Here is a 14,925-nt window from a genome sequence, read left to right on the forward strand (position 1 = left end):
AATGTTACAGGACTGCAGCTATTTAGTTTTGGCTTGATATCCCATGATATTTAGTTATTTACATAATGCTTTTACCCTAGATTGAAAATTTGAAATGATTGGCTTGTTGCTTTTAACCTAGGGTTCGATCTCGCACAATCTCATGTTCACTTGCTGATGCATTTTCAGAAATTTGGTGCTAGTTTTCAATTCCCCGTGTGTGCCGACAAAGACTCTTCCAGGTTATTACCTTTTAGAGGCCGTGTCATCAAATATTTTATTTTCATTTTTTTTTTTTTGGAAAACTTAAATTTATTTGGTAACTGTTGAAAGAAATAGAAAACAGAAAATTAGAAACTGAAAGCAACTTTTTTAAGATTTCAGTTTTTGCTTGATTTTAGTTTTCAGTTTTTTTTTTTTTTTTTTTTTTAAATATTTACCAAATGATAATTAAACAATGCCCTTAGTTTTTGTAGTTTGTGATTCCTTTAGTGTGAAATAAATGGTAGTGTTGGTTTTGTACCCAATACGTTCATCACAAGCACTTAAAAGGAGAAAGTTTACCAAACTAAAAGCACTTAGAGTATGTGGTGCATTTAAAACATTTGATAAGATACCTATATAGGCGTGCTTCACCGCAACCAAAAAGCAATCATGCTTATTCCTCTTCTCTTAACAACTAACAATTTAATCTAATAACGCCATCGTTTGTAAAAAATGAAATACTTATATAGTGTTTTCCGTTAGTTTTGCTGAATATTATCTCTCTGTTTCATGTCTTTCGCTTGTCTGATGTTTTTTTTTTAATTTTTTTAATTTTGTCGGGAAAAATAAATTTCATTGCATTAAGAAAATACAAGGGCTGTGCCTGGGCCAACATAGATCACTGGGCCAACACAAAAGATGACCCCTAAGTTGTATCACTAATGATCCCTAAATTGTATCTCATTGTTCGTCTTAAAACTCATTCTAATCTGACGCATGATTGGAATATAAATGATTCTATTGGCATTAAACAAGACTCTGATTAACATTATCATTGTTTATTCTCATAAAACACCAATTATTGAGTCATACTGGAAAATTTCTAAGAAACTGTGATTCATATATATAGGATAGGTTTTTAATCACCTCTAATTCCTCCGAGATAGAGGCACCTGGTTAACTATTTAGTCCAAGTCCAAAAAAGATAACCCATGGGGACTAGTGGTGGCCTCTTTTGCCAACTTCTTCCATTCCAAGCTTTCTTCCTCATCGCTTTGCCCTCTTCTCCCTCCATCAACTTTCTCACAAGTCCCTCTACGTAATCTCTTTTAATATCACCCTTGATCTCCATGCCTATGCCCCACTCTTTGCAATAGAACCTACAATTGGTTTGTTGTTCTGCAAAAAAGGGCCAAATGATCATGGGCACTCCACCACCCAAGCTTTCAAGAGTTGAGTTCCATCCGCAGTGTGTTAAAAACCCTCATATAGCTGGGTGGTTCAAAACTTGTTCTTGAGGACACTAACTTGCTAATAAACTCTTTTCTTTGGTTTGTTTGAAAAACTCTATAGGAACCACAGACGAATCCCCACCAAGGTCAGGCCTAATACCCACAGAAATGTCATATTTGTTAAAATATAAGCGAGTATGATCTCAGTTTAATGGAAATTATAAAAAATGATGATGTAAATTTTCTGAAATTTTACAGAAGTTGCAGAGAGAGAGAGAGAGAGGGGAATGCTTTTCACAAAAATGCTTGCATTCATCACACCTCACACCAAATATGTGTGAGAATATATTACCGTAGAGAGAAAGAGAGAGGGAGATTCTTTCTTTCCATTACAACCAAATCCAACCATCCATGTAATTTATCCTATAAGATAGTTACAAGTGTCAACACAGATCACTAACTCTAGGATTACATCTTAGCTGCACATTTAGACTATAATCCAACGGTTCACATTAAAACTGGAAAACTAAGACTTGATCAAATACATCTCTAGCACAAACACTTATATTCTAACACTCCCTTCTAAGTGTTGTTCTGAGATTACTCCAAGTGCCTTCCTCAGATATTCAAATCGATCTTTGGCCAAAACGTTGGTAAAAATGTTTGCTACTTGCTCTTCAATTTTACAATACAATAGATCAATTTCTCCATCTTGCAAAAGCATCTCGAATGAAATGAAATCTTCTGTTTATATGTCTTGTTTTGTGGTGATGCATTGGATTCTTGGTTATTGCTATAGCAAAAGTATTGTCACATAGAATTTGTGTTGGTTCAACCTATTCTTCACCAAAATCTGAAGGCACAAATCTCAACCAGATTATTTGATCTCAACCAGATTGTTTGTGCAATGGCTTCTGCTGCACTAACATATTCTGCTTCTGATGTTGAGAGAGCTGCACTACTTTGCTTGATTGATGCCCAAGAAAATGCGACTGAACTAAGATTAAATGCATATATCCAAATGTACTCTTCATATCATCATCACTCCCTGATCAGTCACTATCATAATAGCTAATTTGCATTGCTTTTTTCCTTTTTTCATGAGCTATTCCATAGTCAAGTGTGCCTTAAATGTATCTAAGCACTCTATTGGCTGTTCCCATATGTTTTCTGGCAGGATTATGCATGAATCTGGCTAGCAAACTTGCTGCAAACATGATATCTGGTTTGCAGCAATTAGCTTGTTCACTTCCATCAACTTTAGACAGTTTTTCATTCACTATAAGAGGAGTAGCAACAGACTTGCAATCCTTGAGACCAAATTTATCCAATAAATTCTTTGCATATTTCTTCTAGTGCAAGAAAATGCAAAGATTCAATCTACAAAACACCTAGTCCCAGAAAGTGATGCAACAACCCAAGATCAGTCATTTTATCCAATAAAGTCTTTGTATATCTCTTCTTGTGATATCCCATCCTCAAAATTATTATTTTATTTTATTCTTGAAGTATTTCGAAGATTTGATTGGAACTAGTTCTTTATTTCTCCAAATTTAAGAAAAACGAAGTGAGGGGTACTTTAGTTATTTCTAATTTTCTTGACCTTTTCAGTCAACTCTTGAAATGGTTAGGTAGAGTTCGATTCCATGAGCGCGTAGCCATAAACAGATCTTATTTCCGAGTCAGAATGGAGAAGTTAGAGTCGTTTGAAGTTGGTGGCATTTTGGCAATTTTACCAAAATGCTATAAATGGGAGTGAAACCTCTAGTAAAGGAGTAGGTTTCTGAAAAATGGGAAAACAAAAAAAAAAACTGTTACTAACCCGTTTTAGGGAGACTTGGACCCATAAACCCACCAAACTTGACCCGTTTGTATCTTCTTCATCCGAGTTCCGTTTTGGGAGATCTTGGTGTCCATCGAAAGCTCTTGACGAGCCCTACATCTTGTGATGTTAGATTTCCCCATTTCTTTTCCATCTTTGCAGTTCGAGGTCGCAAAGCCCACGACTTTCCTGCAGTTTTATCATTTTTCCGGCGATTCCGGCAACGATTTCCTTCGAGTGAGGTATGAAACTTCATCTACTCTTCATAATCTTCAAGTTGGTATGCTTAATTTGTGCTTTTGTATTCATTTTAGAGTTAGGTGTTTAGAACCCTAGAAATCCGGTTTTCTCCGGTGAATTTGAATAGTTTCAGGTTAGAATTTATTGTCGGTCTAGTTGTGAAAAATGTTTCCCTTGTTGAGCTCTAGCTACCACATAAATTTGAGCTCATCTAGTTAATGTTGAAAATTCAAGGTTTCTAAACCCTCCATCTTGACTTCCACCGCGTGTGGCGGTGCGTGGGATCGTTCACAAGTGTTGTCTAGGTTTCAAATACCTTCTAGTGACCCTGTAAACCTATGTCTAGCTTAGTTTCCAAAGATTCAATTGTTTGGTGTGGTGATCAATTTGGACCGCCACTTGTTTGTGTGATTGACGACAATCCGACCGTTGGATCATAATGAAACTTTAGTATATTATTCTCGAAGCATAATGTGGACTTTGGGAAGTTATGGATCATAAATCTAATTTGCGGATCATTGTGGACCCCATCGTTGACCGAGAGTTGAATTGTGGTCAACATGTGTTGGAACGTTCTAAATAATAGAATTAGTACTATGGGAGACTTAAGTGAAGTCTAGTGGGCCTACATTGGTTAGAGAGTGACTTGAACATATATGATATGGTTTTTACCTTGATTTCTTATATTGGTATCTTCTATGAATTTGACTTGGTTTTATAATGTGATTATATATATATATAGCCATAGACCTATGTTTATTAAACATGATTTGGCTTGTGTACTGATGATGATCGTGATATGTGATTTGATGTGCATATTCGAAAGGTGGTTGATTTACATAGATGGTATGATATGATGAAATGTGAGTGACTTTAATATATGTGAATATGAAATGGTTTTATAATCATTTTTCCTATAAATTGTTAATTTTTATATTTAGCCAATGATGTAGTTATATGAAGTGGGATTTGACGTGCATATTGAAAATATGGTTTGTTTTGTGTGATTGGCTTGATTTGATGAAGGTGAGGGCTAGTGGTGGACCGTTAACCCATTGTCATGGGGTTTGTTGCTTCAAAACATGTGTCAATGCTTGTTTCATTATTTCATTTCTTGTTTCGTTGAGCCTTTATAACTTGAGTAACCGTTTCATTGATTGGTGATTATGCAATGTACTCCGCGATTCCGTTGAGTGATGGTCCGGAATCGTATCTTGGTTTGGACTTCGTTGAGTGATGGTCCAGAATCCTTCCTACTCCACTCCATGATTCCGTTAAGTGATGGTCCGGAATCGTATCTTGGTTTGGGTTTCGTTGAGTGATGGTCCGGAATCATTCTTACTCCGCGATCCCGTTGAGTGATGGTCCTGAATTGTATCCACCTTAGTTCATTGAGTTTAGTTTAAGATAGTTGCAAAGGTCTAGGCTTTGGATGAACTGTGTCGCCCTAATTCTACTTTCATTGTGTGTATGTGAATATGGGTGTGAGATGTTATGGTTGTTTGAAATGAACTTTTGGATGTCTGGGTGACTCCCTCGGAGTTTTCAAAAGTTTGGTATTGATTTCTTATGAAATATTTATATTCAAGGTTTATAAATTGTGATTGATGACTGGTTTTATTATTGTATCACATACTTATTTTATTGTCCCTCACCCGAGCCTCTCAGCTTATCTGAGTGCCTGATTTGCCAGTGCACCAATTCCATAATATTGGCATTGAGTTTACATATGACAAGTCTGGGTAGATTATGAGAAACCACTTGATATTTTGGTTCCTTTGAGTGGTCCGGAACCCAATGTTGTTGGATTCCGTTGAGTGGTCCGGAATCCTTGCTCTTGTTCATTCCGTAAGGTGATCTTAGAATCCTAAATTCGAGTAGATGGGAATTACCTACAATAGATATTGTGAAAATAAATTAGAATTACCATGTTATTATTCATAACCCAAGTTGGGAATTATGTAGAGTTCTTTAATTAAATTCGTGAAATGATATGTTATCTCACTGATTGATTAACGTAATTAAATATTAATATTGTGCTTCGTGATTCCTTGATATGTTACAAGCTACGTATTGAGATATAATGTTGGAAGCATAGTGATTGGTATGATGAAGTGAAATGTGATTTGACTTGTGTATTGGAAATGGTTGTGACATGTGATTGAAATGCATATTGATTTGCTTGGGAGATGTGAGGTCTAGTAATTGACCGATAACCAATTGTGATGTGGATTTGTGCTCGATATTGCTTCGTTTCGTTGAGTTTTCGTGAATTGAGTAACTTGAATCATGTCTTGTTCCTTCGAGCCGTTGTTATGCCTTTTGGACTTCCGTTCAATTCTGTTGGGTGGTCTGGAACTGAGTTTTGCTTGGATTCCGTTGAGTGATGGTTCAGAATCCCCTTTGGTGCCTTGGTCCGTTGGGTGGTCCAAAATCCCCTTTTTCCAAAGATGTAGTCTTCAACTGAATTGTGTTGCTCTAGCCTTGCGTTTCGACATATTGTATGTGTTATTGATGATGTGATGGTTGACATTATTGATTGATGTGATTATGGAATGACGTTGGATATGAGTGTGGTTATCATGAGTATTTTAGTTGATTAATATTTCTAGAGAATAATGTGTACTTTGTTAATTCTTAACTATGATACAGTGGGAAACGTGATGAATTATGTGATGGATGAAGTGGAAATGTTAATCGTCATGTGGGATTGTTATGTTGGATATCATTGTTATTGTTATGATTAGACTTGTTGATAAATGTGGCTAGAGAATGGTATTGTGCTTCGTTGGTTCTTTGAAATGATATATGTTGTGAATTGCGGTATCATGTTGCAACATAATGACCTATATATAGATGGAGGGGAAATCATGATTTTCAGGTGGGTTTGTTATGTAACCCTGAGTCGAGTAATTTCATGCTTGTCAAATTCTATTGATTGATTGAGAAATGTTATGCCTTTCGACTTAATCGAACTGTGATATATGTCAATTATTGTGCATGACGAATGACGAATAACTTGATCCCTGCTTAGGGTACGTAGGCAATTTAACGGGGGAGGTTAGATGCAACCATAAAGGCATACACAAAATTTCTATGCGATTCGATTATTGAGTTGTGCTTTGCCCATATTCCGGAGGTGGTGTATGATGGATATGGATTTTTGGTGATGTCACGTGTCAATTATGGACATATGTTGGGACTGGGGCGTGACACCCTGTGTAGATGATGTCATCTACATACAATGAAACAATGAGTATTCCACTCTTAAAAGTCTTGATATATAGTGTTGCTTCACTAGGACTTCTATGAAAACCAGCCTCAGTGAAATAAGAATTGATCTCCTCATACCAAGCTCTTATATCTTGTTTAAGACCATATAATGCCTTCTTGAGTCTGTAAACTTTATATTCCTTGTTTTTAATCACAAAGCCATGAGGTTGATCAACATATACCTCTTCATGTAACACTCCATTTGGAAATGCTAACTTCACATCAAATAGAAAACAGTTTCTATCCTTTCTGTACAGCCAGTGCAACAAGTGTCCTAATTGTATCAAGCCTTGAAGGGCAAAAGTTTCATTGAAAGTACACCTGGCTTCTGAGAATAGCCTTTGGCAACCAACCTTGCTTTGTTTTTCTGCACAGAGCCATCAAGGTTCAATTTGGTTTTGTAGACCCATTTGACACCAATTACTGGTTTATTAGATGGTCTACTAACCAACTCCCAAGCATTGTTCTTCTCTGTCATTGTAATCTCATTCTCCATGGCTTTCTACCATGAGTCATCTTTGGATGCCTCTTTAAAGGTTTCTGTCCCAATAATGCACAAGTTACAGTTCTGCAATATTTTTGTATTTAAGTAGAGTATGATCAAAATATGTGAATCTGAACCTTCACTTTGTTCTGTAACAATTATCTCAACATGTGATTCTTCAGGATTTCTAGATATCTCATCATGCAACTTTGATATCTCAACTTGAGCTAAACTTGATTCACAGGTCTATTTTTTCTTCTCATCTGACATTTCAGTAAGTGGAACTGAAATACTTCTTTCTTCTTGTGTACTCCAATCCCAGCATGCTTCTTCATTTAAAACTACATCTCTGGAAATAATGACTTTTCCTGATTCAATGTTGTACAACTTGTAACCCTTTTCACAGCTTCCCTATCCCAGAAATAGACATCTTGTGCTTGATAAGTCAAGTTTATGCCTCTGTTAGTCTAGAACATGTAAGTAACATAGAGAACCAAACACTCTTAAGTGTCTAATCCCTGGATTTCTTCCAAGCTTCAAAGGGAGTTTTCTTATCCAAGGCCTTAGTTGGACGTTTGTTTAAAACATACATAGCAGTGTTAACTGCTTCAGCCTAAAACTCAAGTGGTATCTTGTTTTCAACCATCATACACTTTTCCATCTCCACAACAGTTCTATTTTTTCTTTCAGCCACACCATTCTGTTGGTGAGTAAGCCACTATGAGCTATCTTTCCATTCTCATTTCTTCACAAAACTTGTTGAACTTCATAGATGTATACTCTTCTCCTCTATCAGTTCTCTGTTTCTTCAACTTATAGCCACTTTGCAGTTCACCAATAGCCTTAAACTTCTTACATTGAATACCTCATACTTGTATCTCAAGAAATAAACCTAGCATATCTAAGTAAAATCATCAATGAAAGTGAGAAAATACCTATTTCCAGCTTTTGTAATAGTTTGCATTGGTTCACAAACATCAGTGTGTACCAATTCCAAAGGGATAAAAGCTCTACTTGTTGTCTCGTTTGGAAAAACATCTCTACAATGTTTTTCAAGAATGCAGCCCTCACACACTTCCTTGGTGTTTTTGATCTCTGGTAAACTGAGCACCATTTCATGCTCTTGAAACAACTTCAAACTGTTTATATTCAAGTGTCCCATTCTTCTATGCCAGATCAAGGTTGACTTACTCATATTTGCCCTAAATGCAATGTGTAAATCAATTTGAAGTCTCAAAGGAAAACTTCTGTTTCATTTCATTGGTACTTTGGCAAGCAGATTAAAGAGAGAGCAGTCATCATAAATCTCAACCTTGTTGTCCCAAAAAATAAGAAAGTATCCATACTCCATCATTTGCCTCACACTAAGTAGATTCTCATTTAAACCAGAGACTAACATGACTTCCTTGCTATATCTCCTACACATTTTAGTGCCAACCATCAAGCTTCCTTTTCCAATAACATCAACTAGATGTCTTGTGCCCATTTCAACCTTTGCAGTTATATTTCTATCAATATCAACTAGCATATCTTCTCTACTAGTCATGTGGTTACTACAACCACTGTCCACATACCACACATCTATAATAGACTTCATATTAATTGCATTACTGACATAAAATATAGTTGGTGTAAGGGAAATCTGATTTGCATAATTCAACTGCTGAACATTTTTCTTGTTATTGCAGTCGCTTGCAATGTGACCAATTTTTCCATATCTATGACATTTAGGTTTGCCTTTAAGAAAGCATTCACCATAATGATACTTATCACAATATCTGCAAGGATTCCCACCATCATCTGTAGTTGTAGTTTGCCATCCAGATTGATAAGTAGGCTTTCGATCCCACATTTTGAATTTTGGTTTCCAATTTTTCTGGTATCGATTGCTTCGATTTCTAGAAGAATTAGTATGTTTTGGGTTCACACTGAGACTAGCCAAGGCTCTTTCAATTTTGTTCTCATTGTGCCTCTCCAACCTTTGTGCAAAACTCTTCAATGAAGCAACAACTTCTTGAACCTCAATCACATTTATATCCTTTGAATGCTCAAACAGATAACATATAGGATCATATGAAGAGGGCAAACTAATTATCATTTTTTGCACAATTCTCTCTTTAGATAATTCCTCTCTATAGCTTCTCATTTGATTAACTAGATCAAACAATTTTGTAAGATAAACAAAAAAGGACTCATCATCTCTCATTCTGGTATATTCAAATTCCCTACTAAGACCTTGTAATTTAACACTTCTAACATGTTTATCGCCATGAAATTCTTGCAGTAAGACATCCCATGCTCCCTTCAAGGCTTCTTCATGAGAGATCTGAGGAAATATCTCATCAAAGATAGCTCCCTGAATCAGCCCCAAAGCTTTGGCATCCTTCATGAGCTTCTCCATGAGAGTCATCACCCAGCAATGCTAGATTCTTCTTTTTCTTTCTTCTTTGCATCAAACTCAAGCAATTTCTTCGAATTTCAAACTGATTTCTTCACATATTCAAACACCCAATATCAAACGATCGAACCTAGCTCCGAGACCATGTTAAAATCTAAGAGATTATGATCTCAATTTAATGGAAATTATCAAAAATGGTGATGTAAATTTTCTGAAATTTTACAGAAGTTGTAGAAAGAGAGAGGGAATGTTCTTCACAAAAATGCTTGCATTCATCACACCTCACATGAAACATGTGTGGGTATATATTACCGTTAGAAGAGAGAGAGAGATTCTCTCTTTCCATTACAATCAAATCCAACCATCCATGTAATCTACCCTATAAGATAGGTACATGTGTCAACATAGATCACTAACTCTAAGATTACATCTTAGTGGCACATTTGGATTGTAATCCAATGGTAGTCATCCACAAACAACATATAATAACGAAAACCTTCATAAGAAATAATAGGTGAACTCCAAACATCAGAATGCAAAAGTTCCAATGGACAATGAGACACGGACACAGACTTGCTAAACAGTAGTTTAGTGCTTTTGCCCAATGGACAAGAATCACAAAACGTTACAGTACTAGTACTATGTGATGATACTTTGTTATTTGCAATCAAAAACCTAATAATTGACGAAGCAGGATGACCAAGACGTAAATGCCACTTTTGAGGTGAGACTCTAACATCAACACACACTGAAATAGGATAGTTGGAAAATCCACCCTCACCAGGAAATGGGTACAATCCATTCTCACATCTCCCTCGAAAAAGCGTCTTCCGGGTTTTGAGGTCCTTAATAAGAAAGAAATGAGGAAATATTAGTATGTAGCAATGGTTGTCTAGTGTAGCCATTGCCAAGGAAATAGTGGGTGCTCTCAAAAATCATGTAAAAGAGAAGGGTGATCATAGATGAGAAAAGATGAACTTCTAGAACAAAAATACTAGCCAATGGCGATACCAACCAACTATAATTTTTTGTTATGAGACGTTCTTAAATTATTCATTTGAACTATCAAAAAGCATCAATCAAGAGCAAAATTCATATTGTTTTGGAATCAAAATAATGTTTTCTTTTAAATATTTGAAGTATAGTTTGAAAATTCTAAAACTTTCAAGAATTATGTTGTACGTGAGTGCGACTTGAACTTTTGTATATAAAAGAGTAAATAAAAAAGAACAATATTTGAAGAAAATATGTCTATCACTAGTATTACCATTTAAGGTACTATTCTTTATTTGTAGGTAAAAAGTCTTAGGTTCGACCTCATTGGAGTATCTTCAAAGGAGATATCAAAATGTCCAAATCAATAATAACGGTAAAAAAAAAACAGCAGCCATGTTTTCCAACCGAGAAGCCAAATCTGATGTGACATGACATGGAATGACATTTCTCCTCCTTGCTGACAAATTTGATAGCAACTTCAATTTTTTTAATTAAATTTTTTTATTGATTTAAGCATTGCCCTTTTTTTTTCATCACCAATGCAATGTTTAAATATTTTTATAATTTTTTAATTCTTTTTCTTACATTACCAATGCAAAGAAAATAAATACGAATTTTCATTTTATATTTAAATTTTGATATATCAAGTAGAGAGAGAAACTTTAAAAGAGGTCAAAGTAACATGTAAGCTATTAAATTTAAATTTTATGTTTAAAATTTGACATCTCATTTGGAGGTGATCTTAATGGAGGTTTAACACTAAAAGATTATTTAGCTTAGCTTCAACTCTTACTATTTATAATTTTGTATAAAAAAAAAAAAAAAAAATGTGCCTATATAATCTTCTCGAGTCATGTTCTCTTAGGCATTTGATGACCAAAGTTTCATCGTCAGCAATCATTGCCTTCAATACAAAGGTTTAGATTCACACATTAAAAGCATATCTATGTATTCTGCACTTTTGTTATCAAATTTCATAGTTATTGATTTTGAATGTAGTGCTAGTATGAAAATGAGTGTAAAAGCATTTGGTAAATTTAATGGAAAAATGATACTATTGTATATAATAACAAACATAGGCATAGTTGTGGGGGTGGTGGCAACAACAGCAGTGGTGGGGGTAGTGGTGGTGATGGTAGCGACAATTGTGGAGGGTATTATAAGAATTAAAAATAGGGAGTTTAACAAAAAGCCCGTGGTACTGTTCGTTTTAATGAAAAATCAATTTTTTTACACTAAAAAGTCAAACCTGGTACTATTCACTTTACCCTTTATTTTGTCTTTATCATTAAAACTCAAAGTTTTCAAGTCATTTTCATTAATTTTCCTTTAAAAATTTTCATTAAATGCTTAGCTTTGCTTTTTATAAAAAGTAAAATTTAAAAGTAACCTACAAGTTGCTTTTAAAAATTGTTCTCTAGAGGCGATTGTGTTAAAAATAGGTACGATATATGTGTAGAGAGTAAGTTAGGTGTAAAAAAAGGTTATATGAGTTCAAATAAAATTCTCATTTGTTTTTGTTATGGATAATGCTAGGAAAACCAAATTTTTAACAAAAATGCTACTTTTACCATCTAGTTGTACTTTCATTTGTACTATCTCTCTAATAGATATGAAACTCATATGCGTTGACGAGCCTTACCTCTCTATTAGAGAGATGGTACAAGTAGGTGGTAAGTGTAACATTACTCAATTTTAACCAAATTTACAAATTAAATAACATGTCCCCAATAGAAAATACACGTTAATCAACACTTAACTAATAATTAACAATCATGTCATTTGCTTTTAATACTGACAACACTTCGACTGAAATAATTAGCAAGTCTACTTCTCTTTTGTGCCGTGTTTGAGACGAAATGACACCCAAATTTGGCTAAGATGACTAAGAACCCAAAGAAATTTGCCATCCTATAAAAACAATATGATTGCGACGCTAATGGTGCAAATACAAGTCCACCTTGTAGCAGATATTTTTGCTCCTCATTTTTTTTTCTATTTAAATTTGCAAGGGCATTTTCTAGTCTATATAAATCTGATGCAAGTTTGTATTTTGAGATGTAAACTACTTGCACGTGCATGCTTTAGTTGTGCTCCAGCTTAGGCATTGAGTACTCTTTGATCTCCTTAACAGTATCTGTTTGTTATTGTGAGATAATTTGTGGTTTGTGTTAACCTAAAATGTGATCCATTTTTTCGCTGTAGTTAATATCAAATCAATAGTGAATGGCCATATATATCTTGGTCATCCAAATTTTGTCATGGGAGACCAAAGTTCAGGTACCAAAAGACTGCTGCTTATGGTCATTTTGAAACTAGTGTCACAAAATTTGCAGTACATTAATATGACTACAATATTTACATCTAACAAAACAAAAAGATAAATAAGGTGATTTATCTAATACCGAGTGTTTTCTGTAATATTTATCAAACCATTTGATAATCCCAAAAGACCTGAAACATTGGAGAATAAAGAAGAAATATTAAGCAGATTAAATTAAATAACATGAAACCTCAGAACCCAGAACAACAAATATTTATAAAAACAGAAACTTCTTAAAGAAATTTATATAATTTTATTTCTTTTTCAGTAGCCGAAGGTGGCAAATGGAAGAAAAAAGAGAAAGCGCAGTACAAATAAATAATAACTTTAATAGAGGAGACAGATCAATCAAAGGCTATAGTTCCACCATAAAAATTCTTCAAAATCTTTTTAGGGTTAACATCACTTGCACAAACACAGAGTCACTTTCACATGGGAGACCAAAGTTCAGGTACCAAAAGACTGCTGCTTATGGTCATTTTGAAACTAGTGTCACAAAATTTGGATGACCAAGATATATATGGCCATTCACTATTGATTTGATATTAACTACAGCGAAAAAATGGATCACATTTTAGGTTAACACAAACCACAAATTATCTCACAATAACAAACAGATACTGTTAAGGAGATCAAAGAGTACTCAATGCCTAAGCTGGAGCACAACTAAAGCATGCACGTGCAAGTAGTTTACATCTCAAAATACAAACTTGCATCAGATTTATATAGACTAGAAAATGCCCTTGCAAATTTAAATAGAAAAAAAAATGAGGAGCAAAAATATCTGCTACAAGGTGGACTTGTATTTGCACCATTAGCGTCGCAATCATATTGTTTTTATAGGATGGCAAATTTCTTTGGGTTCTTAGTCATCTTAGCCAAATTTGGGTGTCATTTCGTCTCAAACACGGCACAAAAGAGAAGTAGACTTGCTAATTATTTCAGTCGAAGTGTTGTCAGTATTAAAAGCAAATGACATGATTGTTAATTATTAGTTAAGTGTTGATTAACGTGTATTTTCTATTGGGGACATGTTATTTAATTTGTAAATTGGGTTAAAATTGAGTAATGTTACACTTACCACCTACTTGTACCATCTCTTTAATAGAGGTAAGGCCCGTCAACGCATATGAGTTTCATATCTATTAGAGAGATAGTACAAATGATAGTACAACTAGATGGTAAAAGTAGCATTTTTGTTAAAAATTTGGTTTTCCTAGCATTATCCATAACAAAAACAAATGAGAATTTTATTTGAACTCATATAACCTTTTTTTACATCTAACTTACTCTCTACACATATATCGTACCTATTTTTAACACAATCGCCTCTAGAGAACAATTTTTAAAAGCAACTTGTAGGTTACTTTTAAATTTTACTTTTTATAAAAAGCAAAGCTAAGCATTTAATGAATATTTTTAAAGGAAAACTAATGAAAATGACATGAAAACTTTGAGTTTTAATGATAAAGACAAAATAAAGGGTAAAGTGAATAGTACCAGGTTTGACTTTTTAGTGTAAAAAAATTGATTTTTCATTAAAGTGAACAGTACTACGGGCTTTTCGTTAAACTCCCTATTTTTAATTCTTATAATACCCTCCACAATTGTCGCTGATAGGAGCATATTCATGCGACTTAAATGGCTTGTTCTCGTGCATTTACGTTATGTTTCTTTAGTTATTTTAGTACTTTAAGCTATTTTCGTGTGTTTGTAGGTCCAAAGGGCTAAAGGAGCAAAAAGATGCATTTTGGAGTAGTTTGGGGCGTTAAATGGATTGCATATACTTGAAGCCAAGTAGATGGACGAAATTGAAGACCAAAGGAGGCCCTTTGTACCAGAAATTCACACCAACACATCCCATTTCAGATTGCATTCCAATCATTCCAGCCAAACCACATGCACTCCCTTTAATTTATTCAACCTAGCTGTCAAAGCACATGCACATTCACCCTAATCATTCACATACACAAT

The 14,925-nt window shown here is 34.6% G+C and overlaps 1 long non-coding RNA gene across 1 annotated transcript; it reads left to right on the plus strand.

Annotated features, from left to right (window-relative positions):
• The first annotated feature begins 121 nt into the window (after positions 1-121).
• On the plus strand, positions 122-9,827 carry LOC125476037. The gene is made up of 2 exons (XR_007257413.1): positions 122-221; positions 9,519-9,827. It is a non-coding gene; the product is annotated as an uncharacterized LOC125476037 (long non-coding RNA).
• The last annotated feature ends 5,098 nt before the right edge of the window (positions 9,828-14,925 follow it).

This window comes from the organism of the source record quoted next, unplaced genomic scaffold, assembly GCF_019419815.1.
Source record: "Pyrus x bretschneideri cultivar Hongxiangsu unplaced genomic scaffold, Pyrus_bretschneideri_v1 Contig17, whole genome shotgun sequence".
Classification (NCBI taxonomy): Eukaryota; Viridiplantae; Streptophyta; class Magnoliopsida; order Rosales; family Rosaceae; genus Pyrus; species Pyrus x bretschneideri.